Raw genomic sequence first — 12567 nt, 5'->3', positions numbered from 1 at the left:
TGTCGGTAGGCCACAAGGGCTGAGGGTCTTGCTCAGACTCATTTCCTCCATGGCTTTAATTATTTCCTCTGATTGCAAGGGAGAGTCTAGTCTGGTCTACTCCTCTTGTGAGGTTTGTGGGAGTATAACAGTTTTAACACAAGTATTCAGTTCTTTTGGGTCAGGTGGTGAATCATTATAGTAAAAAGCCTGGTAGAATTTCAAAAACTGATCACTGATCTTTTTTTGATTAGTCGTAATCTGCCCTGGTGCTGATTTTGAGTCATACTATTCATGACCTTTGACCTCTCACTTGTAATCTGTATGTGAGAAAGCTCCCTGCTCTCATCCCGGACTCCCACTAGGTTTGTGTGAGTCTAACAAGAGCAAAATCGGCCTGAAGTCGACCAATTGCCTTGCTGCCGAAGGTGAATTGTTTAAGATTCCCTTGGGTGGGGCAGTTTACACATTCTAAATCCAGAGCTCGATTTGTTTGGTTAGCCTGGCTAGCCCTCTTCCTATCAGCTGAGTAGGCCGCGGTCCTGCCCCTAATAAAAGCTGTTAGTGGGTGTGACAATCCAGGCTAAGGAGTAGCTGTGTCACCCCTGCCCTCTAACCTGGAGTGCCATTTACCATGCCTTGCTGCTGCAACCTCCAACCTGGACTGCTCACAAACAGTATCCAGCAGTCCAGGTTGGAGGTTGCAGTAGCAAGGCATGGTAAATGGTAAACTCCAGCATTCTCTGTGTGTGCGGCAGCCAGACAGCCACACCTTGGCTCTTATCAGCCTGGGGTATGCTGCAGGGCGACCCCAACACATTTCCAGTCCCAGATCTTCCCCCCATAAATGTATGTCCTGTACTGCCCAGCCCTCTCCTGGACAGTATGATAAGTCCATTATTCATTTAAGGGAATAATATGTACACAACTTGTTACCCCAAAGGGAGTTACCCAGACACTTCAGTTTGAACAGACTGTATTAGACAAAACAGTAAAACAAAGGTTGGAGGTTGCAGTAGCAAGGCATGGTAAATGGTAAACTCCAGCATTCTCTGTGTGTGCGGCAGCCAGACAGCCACACCTTGGCTCTTATCAGCCTGGGGTATGCTGCAGGGCGACCCCAACACATTTCCAGTCCCAGATCTTCCCCCCATAAATGTATGTCCTGTACTGCCCAGCCCTCTCCTGGACAGTATGATAAGTCCATTATTCATTTAAGGGAATAATATGTACACAACTTGTTACCCCAAAGGGAGTTACCCAGACACTTCAGTTTGAACAGACTGTATTAGACAAAACAGTAAAACAAATTTATTAACTACAAAGAGAGAGATTTCAAGTGAGTACAAGTGATGAGACATAAAAGCCAGAAATAAATCCATGATATGCCTATAAATCCACAGTAAGCCCACATCTTGAAAACTGTGTACAGGTGTGGTCGCCCCATCTCATAAACAATATACTAGAATTGGAAAAGGTTCAGAAAAAGGCAGCAAAAATGATTAGAGGTATCGAACAGCTTCCGTATGAAGAGAGATTAATAAAACTGAGACTTTTCAGCTTGGAAAAGAGATGAGTAAGGGGGGATATGATTGAGATGTATAAAATCATGACTGGTCTCGAGAAAGTACATAAGGAAGTGTTATTTACTCCTCATAATACAAGAACTAGGGGTCACCAAATGAAATTAATAGGCAGCAGGTTTAAAACAAACAAAAGGAAGTATTTCTTCACACAATGCACAGTCAACCTGTGGAACTCTTTGCCAGAGGATGTTGTGAAAGCCAAGACTATAACAGGGTTCAAAAAAGAACTAGATAAATTCATGGAGAATAGATCCATCAATGGCTATTAGCCAGGATGGGCAGGGATGGTGGAGGGATAAGCTGGGAATGAGCAACAGGGGATGGATCACTTGATGATTACCAGTTCTGTTCATTGCCTCTGGGACACCTGGCATTGGCCACTGTCGGAAGACAGGATACTGGGCTAGATGGACCTTTGGTCTGACCCAGTATGGCTGTTCTTATGTTCTTAAATGGTTACAAGAAAAATAAAGATAAAACACTTACTGGTGCCTAACTTAACAAACTACATGAGATTCAAAGCAAAGGTTTCTCACCACTTGCTTTCATCAGTCTTACTGACCAAACTCTGTAGGTCAGGACCCTTCCCCCAGAGTCCAACAGCTGCTTTCTTTGTCTCTTCAGGTGCAGTGAATGCAATAGGTGGGGAGAGAAAGAGGGGTGCCTTGGGGTGTTTGTCCCTCCTTTCTATACTTTCAGTCCCCCTCTTGAAAAAACATTTCCAGATGAGATCCAGGAGACAAAGAATCTATGTGGAAGGATGTTCCCTGCTGTTTCTCCTTCATCTGTTTGAGCTGCCTTTGTCTTCCCTTCCTGCTTGACGACTCTGCTTATTGCGTAAATACAAATTAAGGCAAGCACACCTTCCTTTCTTTAGGGCAGACCTGTTTACCGACTTGTGTTTGGGCAGGCCTGTGGGGTTTGGAACATATGTTAATAACATCATGCAGGGGAATCTTATAACTTCACCTACAATGTTGCCATACATGTTTTACCAGGACAATAAATCCAGCAAATTATGAGTTTTCAAATGATACCTTATAAAGCATACTTTGTACTAAGATTATTACAGTAGTGTGGAGAATGTGAATACAGGGATGTGTTCCATCACATACAAATGTTTATCCTTCAAAAGAAAGGAGTTCAGTCTCCATCTTTTACAAGTCCAATTTGTCTTGGGAGGGGAAAAATTTAGTATCACTGGTGCATGATCAGAGATCATGATAGACTTGATTTCATTATTAAGTACTGAGTCCACCAGATTCATAGAAATCAGGAAGAAATCTATTAATGAATATGTAGAATATAGGAAGGAAAACCAGTAAAAGCCTTTGTTGCAGGGTTCGGCAATTGCTATACATTTTTAAATCCTAATTCTTGCATAATGTATCTTGTATGTTTCTACAATGGGATTGTGTATGCTAGAGTCAGCCTCACTTGTCTAAAAAATGGTCCAAAATCTCATTAAAGCTCCTGCTGTGATGAGTGATTCTAGAGGGATATTAATTAATTTGGCAAAAACTTGTTTAAAAAATTTGGATCCTCTTTATTGGGTTGTTCTATCTTAATCAGGATATACTCAGAGTCAGAGATTTTAGCTCTCATCAGCAAAAATCTACCTTCTTCATCTTTATTTACATGTAGAATTTGTACAGTAAGTCTTTTGTGAAACAATATTGCCACACCTTTAGCTGCAGAGGCAAAATTGTTACACACTGCTACCCACATCCACCCACTCCTAAATTTCTCTGCCTCCAAGTCATTAAAGTGGGTTTCTTGGAGGATGATAATATCTGCTTTCAGTGTCTTTAGGTGGGTGATAATTCTTTTTCTTTTTGTTAGGTGATTCACCCCTTAGTTGGTTCAGGAAACACAATTTATAATATTAGCCATAAGGAATGTTTAGGTCAAATATTTCTTTCTCAGGTGCCTGAATTGTGTCCTTGCTTGGGCCAATTATTAGCTCCATGTCTAGGCATGGTGCATCTGGGTTCCCTCTCTCCATTCCAGGGACATGAGGGAGAGGGGGAAAGGGCGAGGTAGGGAAGACCAGGAAAGGTAAAAGATTAGGTATGATGTGGGAAACAGATAGGAAAAAAAAAACAAAGTGGTCAAAACTGACCAAGGATCACTTTAAAATACATGATTCATATAAAAATGTAAATAGGACATAAATCCAAGAGGTTTACCAAGGTTGGCCTTGTCACTCAAATGTCATAAATGATCTGGAGGATGGTGTGGATTGCACTCTCAGCAAATTTGCGGATGATACTAAACTGGGAGGAGTGGTAGATACGCTGGAGGGGAGGGATAGGATACAGAAGGACCTAGACAAATTGGAGGATTGGGCCAAAAGAAATCTAATGAGGTTCAATAAGGATAAATGCAGGGTCCTGCACTTAGGATGGAAGAATCCAATGCACCGCTACAGACTAGGGACCGAATGGCTCGGCAGCAGTTCTGCGGAAAAGGACCTAGGGGTGACAGTGGACGAGAAGCTGGATATGAGTCAGCAGTGTGCCCTTGTTGCCAAGAAGGCCAATGGCATTTTGGGATGTATAAGTAGGGGCATAGCGAGCAGATCGAGGGACGTGATCGTTCCCCTCTATTCGACACTGGTGAGGCCTCATCTGGAGTACTGTGTCCAGTTTTGGGCCCCACACTACAGGACGGATGTGGATAAATTGGAAAGAGTACAGCGAAGGGCAACAAAAATGATTAGGGGTCTAGAGCACATGACTTATGAGGAGAGGCTGAGGGAGCTGGGATTGTTTAGTCTGCAGAAGAGAAGAATGAGGGGGGATTTGATAGCTGCTTTCAACTACCTGAAAGGGGGTTTCAAAGAGGATGGCTCTAGACTGTTCTCAATGGTAGCAGATGACAGAACGAGGAGTAATGGTCTCAAGTTGCAATGGGGGAGGTTTAGATTGGATATTAGGAAAAACTTTTTCACTAAGAGGGTGGTGAAACACTGGAATGCGTTACCTAGGGAGGTGGTAGAATCTCCTTCCTTAGAGGTTTTTAAGGTCAGGCTTGACAAAGCCCTGGCTGGGATGATTTAACTGGGACTTGGTCCTGCTTTGAGCAGGGGGTTGGACTAGATGACCTTCTGGGGTCCCTTCCAACCCTGATATTCTATGATTCTATGATTCTATGATTCTATGTGAGGAAAAAAATTAGACAAAACAATGTGTATTATAATTAGGAATTGTATAAAACAATTTTTAGATGCCCAAAAAATCACAATTCTGCAATCATATAAAGCCTCTTCCATTCAAAAAAGTGAGAAGAAATTAAGAAAGAAAGTGAAAGCAACAATAACAAATACAAATAAAATACAACAACTGGAAAAATGAGTACAAATCAGTAGTTAGGAAATGCAGACAATTGACAAAGAAAGCCAAAGGAATCAATGAAAAATCTGCAACCAGTGGGTTGAAGAACAATAAGAAAGAATCCATTAGGAACAAAAGAAACCTAAGAAATGCTATAGAGCTGTTACTGGACAAGGGCATTACAATTGTCACTAATGGTGGAGAAAAGGCAGAAGAGTTCAATAAATAGTTCTGTCTATAGAAAGAAGCAAGATGATGTACACCTTACAGTGTCAATGAAATACTTTCCACTCCAATTGCAACTAGGCAGGATGTTAAACAGCAATTACTGAACTTAAAACATTTTTAAATCTGCAGGATCCAACTGACACTCAAGAGTTTTAAAAGAATTGGCAAAGGAGTATCTGAGACATCAATAGTGATATTTAACAATTCCTGGAATATTGGTAAGTGCCAGAGGACTGGAAAAAAAGTTAATTCATGCCTGTATGTAAACAGGGTAAATGGGATGACCTAGGTAACTACAGATGAGTTAGCCTGACATTGTTCCTGACCCATAAGTATCTAAATATGGAGAAGATCTCTAAGTGCAGAGGACTCTTTAATGTAGCAGACAAAGGCAGAATAAGATCCAGTGGCGGGAACTGAAGGTAGTCAGATTCAGACTAGAATGGGGCACAGCAAATGTTTAACAATAAGGGTAATCAACCACTGGATGTGGTAGATCTTCCATCACTTGAAGTCTTGTCATCAAGCCTGAGTGTCTCTTTCTGAAAGCTCTGCTCTAGTTCAACCCAAAGTGAGGGGCTTGTTGCAGGAATCCCTGGGTGTACTTCTCTAGCCTGTGATAGACAAGTCCGACTAGATGATCGTAATTCTGGCCTTAAAATCTCTAGGTGAATTCCTGACCTTTTGGAAGTCCATGGGGGTTTCCATTGACTTCAATGAGGCCAGGATCTCACACTATGAGATTTAAGGCTGTACAACTGGGTGCTCAGAAATCAGGAAATAGCAAAGTTAAGGTTGAACACCCAACCTTACTCTGTGTACGCAGTATAGTAGAGTCTGTAATTACAGGGGCACAGATTATTTTAGATGCACGCTTTTCTATCGCCTTAGATGCACATCTCAAATGTCTCAGATACAGAAGGCGGCAAAGTTAATTTGGGGCTGGGCAATGTATGCTCTGAGATGGGAGGTTTATCCCGGGCTGGAGATGGGGTTTGACCTCCAGGCTAGAAGAGCTGTCCCCAACGCAGGGAGGATTCTTGGGGTGAGAAGGTGCCCCATGCAGAGATATCACTGCTGTGTTAGCAGCAGCAAACATCCAAGACTCAGTGGATGGAAGAGCCACGTTTCTATGAGAAACAGCCATGTTGCCCCCCAGCCCCCCCCCCCCCGCCGCCAGCCCATCTACCGCTGATAATCTGTAAAATTACCATGGCCTATGAATGCTGCATGTTCTGGGAGTGAGATCTGCTGGGAGTTCTCCTAGCTGAGAGACGGTCTGGTCCCCCAAATGGGGATTTCATGTGCACAGGCCCTCCTCTACCACATAAGAAGTGGAGCTCGCACAGCACATGCTGTGCAGGAGGAAAGGGCTGTGGCTGAGCCTCTTCCTGCTGGTTTGCACAGCCCTGTCTGAAGGCTCCCTGACAGGAACACAGCGCATCAGCATAAGGAGTTTGCTGTCACATTTGTGTTCAGCAGGGCAGATGTCCCGCAGCTGAGGCTTAGCTGAGTGCTGTGACCTGGAGGCCTGGCACAGAATTTCACACATGGTCATGCCCTCCGCAGCCAGAAGCAATGGGTTGGCTTGGTGCCTGGATGCCTTGGGGCTGCACTCAAACAGCTGCACAGCCCCTGGGACCCCCTCTGCAGCAGCGATGTAATGTCCTGTCAGGCACTTTGCATCCTGCCCCCCAAGGATGAGTTCAGTTCCACGGGTAGTCAGGGCAAACCCCCAGAATCACAGAAATTAGAGCTGGAAAAGCCCTTGTCTAGGGAGACATCCAGCCCATTCTCCAATGGCCATGGCAGCATTGCTCTTCATGGTACATTTTCTAGCATCTCTTGTGCAAACCCTCTTTTAAACCCAGCCATGGAGCTTCCAGCCTTTTCCTCCAATAATGCATGTCCCTGACATGAGAAATGGGCTGAGGCACTGATCTTCTGCATATCACAACGGTACATGTGGGGTTGTCTTGAAGGAGCTGCAGAGGACAATAGTTAGAGATAGAGCCCTTAACAGGATGGGAGAATAGCCCCCTGCACCAGCCTAGGTCCCTGAAGCAGGCCCCTGAATGGCTGACCTAGAGGTGAAAGGCTCTTATCCCATCTCTGAGCTGCCCCTGAGCCAGGCTGAGTTGAACTGGCCCTGTGGAGGTGAAAGGCCCAGCCGTTATCTCTTGTAGCACCCACTCCTCACAAAATATGTTTTAAATACTTGATCCTAAACAAATGCAACTTGTTACCATCTGCCTGGGAGAAAAGTAACCCAAGACCCAGCTATTCAGCAGGGCAGAAAAGGGGGGACCGGGGTGGCAGGAGAGATGGACACAAATCCATGGTGTGAATGTGGGCGCCAGGGTAGATCACTGTGGTTCTAGGCTGCATGCTGAACACAGAGACCAGCTACGGTGGAGCAGGGTGGCCAGAGTCCCAGCTGGGGTGTCACTGCCCCTCTCAGAACCAGAAACCAATCCGGGTGAATTAGTGGGAGTGCGAGGGTGACGAACTCCTAGTTTCTCTGATCTGTGCAGAGAGACTAAGCGAATTCAGCCTGGCTAACCAAAGGCTATCAACGCGGGGAAGGAAGCAATACAAGGCAGTAGTGTTTCTAATGGACCCATCACAGCAGTAAGTAGGTGCCAGAGGTAGGAGCAAGGAGATGAAATCAAGAAAATTAACATGCCGCTGAATCTCAGGAGAAGCTTCCTGCTTGGGAGAGTGGGATGGAGGCCCCACTGTTTTGGCTTTTTAAAACTGGAAACTATTCAGAGACAAATATTGTCAGTTAGGCAGGACAATCTATTTCCCTCAGAAAAAAATGCAATGCAACCCAAAGAGTCTATATAGGAAACCATTAGCTTGTTGAAGTTAAAGTTCCTATATCAGCCTTAACTCTGCCCCTCATCCCAACCATCAAAGAGCTAGGTATTCTGATGACATGATGCTCATTCACACAAAAGAATTGTCATTCCTGCGGTGTGGCTTAGCCACATCTTTATTACAGCAGTGTCACAAAGCAGTGCTCTCTGAGAATTTTTTCAGTTTGATTCTCTGATGGAAAAGACTCTTTGTAACACTTTGGCTAAAGGCACGGCGGGGAACAGCTGCAATTCCCTCTCCTGGTCTCACACCATTGTTCTGCCACCAAGGCTAGATCCACAAAGGATTTAGGGGCATAATTGCCATGTTAGGTGCCTAAGTCCAAAATTTAGATCCTCACAACCCCTGCTCAGTTGCTGATTTGCTCTAGAGGTGTGTAAATTCCCATGGCACCTACATTTCTGCTGGTGGCATGCACAAAGCTACCTAAATTCTGCTGCCACTGAGCTGCCCAGTGTCTAAGCCCTGGTGGGATCCTCAAACTAGAGGTTTCTCCGCCTAGTTTGCTTGCAAGGCCCCAGCCAGTAGCATGCATAGAGGTTTCCTTGGAGCACACCTACAGAATCAGCCCCTGCACCAAGCCCCTCTGGTGGCCATGCTGGGATGTGGGAGACCCACATTCAAATTCCCAGTCTGCCTGAGTCAGAGTGGGGACAGGAACTTAGGTCACCTGTCTCCCAGGTGAGCCCCCCTGCCCAATGGGGCATTCGGGGGCAGGTCTCTCCCTGTTGAAGCTGTTCCATGGGGTATAACACAGAGCAAGTGTCACTCCTGTGTTTCCAACCCCACTCATGAGCTCTGATTGGCACAGTTCCCAAGGTGTGGGTCATGCAGAATTGCCGCCCCCTCTACTGGCGGCTTTCTAAAGAACATCAGGAAATGTCACTGAGCGGGCTGAGGAACGGCCCTGCCCTAGAAATGAGCTGGAGCCAGGTGCTGCACATGGGTTATGTGAGGTTTGGAAGAGGCAACGGTTTTCACATGGACGGGACCAGTGTCTCCAGAAGTGCTGAGCGAGGCCCCTGCAGGTTCAGTGCAGTTTGTACCCAGCCATTCTGGGTACAGCTGTTCACAGAAAGAGAAGCTACCATTTTTTAAGCTCTAGAACTCAAAACCCAGTGAATGGCGGCTTTCTCAAGGGACCCCCAGGAGCTGCAGGCCCTGAAGTGCTCCAGGAGACCCGGCAGGCTAAGAGCAGGCTTAGAATGGAAGTGTGGTAGAACCTGACCTGTGCAGTCCCTGCTCCCTGCTCTGGGCCCAGAGAGTTTTGACTTCTATTAAATGGAGACAAACACCAAGCTTGGGCCCTACCAGCACTGCTGAGGCCTGTCTGGCAGGCCCTGCTGTTGTCTCTTGGGTCTGCGTGTTGGGTACCCTGATGATTTGTGCTGCACGGGGTGCAGGCAGCAGAGTGCTGGGGGGCAGTGCCAGGTTGCCTTAAACACTCCTACAGGACAGACTTGGGGACTGCACTTACATTTCCAAAAGGAGAGGAGCCCTGCAATGCCAACTCCCACTGCACAGTGTCAGCTCTTCTCCCGGGCTCCTCTCAACCATAGTGGTGGAGCTGTGGGCCACAGATCCCGCAAGGAAAAGTGAACAGGAAAATCAGGAATCTATTAAAAATAGAGAAAAGTACCTATGGGCAGTGGCATGTGCAGGGGGCTCAGTGCGCGTGCACCACCAGGGCTGTGCAGGGGGCTCGGGGCGCGTGCACCACTAGGGTTCTGCAAGGAGAAGTAGCAGTGTTTTTGTGTAATGCTGGTGTATAATGTGCAATAGGTGTGTGTGCAAGAGACTCCTAAGAGAAGCATGCGGGCGTCATAGGGGGTGAGTGCTCCAGACAGCTGGGCCTGGGGCTCTTTAAGCTTTGTGACTTTCCCAAGGGGACAAAGCTCAGCATGTCACAGCTGAAGGCCTCTGGAGGGAGCATGCTGTGAGTGCTGGCTTACCTGCTTACACAGATGTGCTTGGTGTCATGTATCAGATGTGGACTGATTACAGACATTCCACCTCAGAGAGAGAAATAAAGACGTGTACTCTTTAAGAAACTTGAATGGACTGCCTTCTCTGGCTGTTCTCTGCTTAGATAATGTGTATGACACACAGCACCACAATTAAGGTTTCCATTCCATTTCCCCCTTTAAGTTCTACATCCCCACCAAAATTTACACTCTCTTGCTGGCTTTGAAGTTCAGGAGGTATCAGTCTAAGTGTCTGAATCGTACGGGTTTTCTAATGACAAGACCTGAACGAATAACAACTTGGTCCCTTGTCTGTCCATTAGTTGTAATGACTGGCTGTGGTTGATTTGGAATCTTTGAGTCTTCTTTGTCTTGTTCCGTACCCGTCATCGGTAGCGTTCACTCTGTTGATGGTTCTTTCTGTGGAACGAACTGTAGATGTCGATGGTTTCGGTTGAACTCTTCACTGCTGGCCTCAATCACACATAATCTGAGTGATTAGTTTTCTTTATGACAGCTGTACTTGTCCATCCTTTTTCTCCTTCTAGTTTGACATGAACATGGTCACCAGGTTCTAGACTTGGCAGGTCTCTGAGTGACGTGTTGGAAAAGTGTTCGGAAACTCTTGTTGCCCTTTTAGCGGATGTGGCTACTCTCTTCATGTCTGGGCACTTTGCAGATAGGTTTTTTTCCCAAAGTCAGAGCTGTAGTTCTGAGTTGTCTCCCCATTAGGAGTTGTGCTGGACTATATCCAGTAGCTGGTATCAGAAGAGCAAGGAATGGATCATCCTGCAGTAGGATTTTCTTGGCTGTCTGTACAGCTCTCTCGCCTCTCCATTCACTTGTGGGTAATGTAGGCTGCTAATAATATAATCAAAATGACATTTCATTTGGAATGACAAATTCTGCTGCAGCGAATTGTACTCCATTGACTGTCACTAGTTGTTCTGGAATACTGAAGTGAGTAAAAGTGCGCTTCAGTTTTTTTTATAACATTGCAACATGTTTTGTATTTCATGTACATTATTTCTACCTGGAAAAATAGTCACTCTATGGTTCAGGATTGTCTCCTAAGGTTATTTGTACTGGATCTAATTTCAAACATCCAATATCATCTAATATTGAAGCACTCCGTTGAGTTCTTCATCCTGGTTGCCATGCTGTGGCTGAGAAGGTTGTTGGTCCTTGATCCTTTGATCACATGCACTCTGAATGTAAAACTTTTATCTTATAAGTTGTTTCTGTGGTGAACTGGCCTGTGCAGTTCAGAATATCTCCAGGGTTAGTCAGAGCTGTATCAGATGACTTCAGCTCTGGGAGGGGTTGAAGGTGATTGGAAGTCCCTTCTGAGATGACTGTGACGTGTGCTCCTGAGTCAATTTTAAAGTCAATAGTCTTGCCATGAATATTTAGTTTCACTCTCCAGTAGGCTCTGTGTCATCACACATGATAGAGCCCAGGAACAATATCTCCTTGATTGGCTGTAATATAAATCAACGCCCTGACTGCCTTAGTAGGGGGAACACTGCAAAATGTCCATATTTTATGCATTTATGACATTTTGCACCTTTGGCTGGACATACATCTCTTGGGCTATGAATTTTCCCACACTTTGTGCATTTAGTCTGAAAGGCTTTGTAGTTAGCCTGGAATTCCTTTCTCCTTGCCTCAGGGCTTTTATGATGATGAATTCTAGCACTCATGCTGCTCGTGTTTGCTGCTTCTAAGCTAGTTTCTAGTTTCTCTAGTTTGTCAAGTTTGTTTTGCTGCCACAAGTTCGTAGTTTGCTTTGTTATTTGAATAGCTGTGTGTAGGGTTATGTCTGTTTTTCATTATAGCTGCTGTGACCGACTATAATCTGTAAGGCCAATAACCAATCTATCTTTAATATTTTCATATTTTACAGGCCCCAAATCATAGTTTTCAGCCAATGCATGTGAAGCTCTGATAAAAGAGTCAACATATTCCCCGGTTGTGGAATTCTGTGGTGAAAACGTGCCCTTTTATAAACCACATTTCTCTGAGGTGCAAGGTGTGCATCAAACATAGCCAGAACACTTTCTCAGTCATCTTTGTGACTGTCTTCGGTAAAGGTAAATGCTCTGCCATCTCTCCCATAACATACATTGCAGAAAAAATAAAAGGAGTACTTGTGGCACCTTAGAGACTAACAAAGTATATCTGGATGTCTCCAGTGTTCTTGTGGAGTTTGGTTGCAATGTGAAATCTTGCAAAATACTCCTTGCAGTGGTGGTGGATGTGGGGTGTGGGCTCTGGGAGGGAGTTAGGGTGTGGGAGGGGGTTCTGACCTGGGGCAGGGGTTTGTGGTGCGGGTGGGCGTGTGGGCGTGTGGGGTCTGGGAGGGAGTTAGGGTGCAGGAGGGGGTTCCGACCTGGGGCAGGGGTGTGGATGGCGCTTACCTCAGGCGGCTCCCTGCCTGCCCTGGCTCCGCACTGCTCCCGGAAGTGGCCGGCATGTCTGGCCCCTAAGTGGAGGAGCGGCTTCCCATTGGCATGGGGCAGCACGCAGAGCTTCCCTAATCACCCCTGCGCCTAGGGGCTGGACATGACAGCCATTTCTGGGAGCCGCACA

At 45.8% G+C, this 12567-nt stretch overlaps 1 protein-coding gene across 4 annotated transcripts in view; it reads left to right on the top strand.

Moving 5' to 3' along the window:
• Window positions 1-12567, top strand: part of ELF4 (E74 like ETS transcription factor 4) — a 38068-nt gene that overhangs the window by 9040 nt on the left and 16461 nt on the right. Inside the window, exons 2-3 of one of the 4 annotated variants that reach the window (XM_038416339.2) lie at window positions 5258-5346; window positions 11882-12068. The exons of 1 other annotated variant lie outside the window; for it this stretch is intronic. The gene's annotated coding sequence lies outside the window, so the exon portion shown is untranslated. The remainder of the gene's footprint in view (window positions 1-5257; window positions 5347-11881; window positions 12069-12567) is intronic. 2 more of the 4 variants (XM_038416340.2, XM_038416341.2) reach the window with 2 other exon arrangements.

The sequence above is a fragment of the Dermochelys coriacea genome, chromosome 9 (assembly GCF_009764565.3).
Source record: "Dermochelys coriacea isolate rDerCor1 chromosome 9, rDerCor1.pri.v4, whole genome shotgun sequence".
Lineage (NCBI taxonomy): Eukaryota > Metazoa > Chordata > Testudines > Dermochelyidae > Dermochelys > Dermochelys coriacea.
The sequence above is the reverse complement of the archived record's forward strand: the minus strand, read 5'-3'. Positions and strand labels throughout refer to the sequence as shown.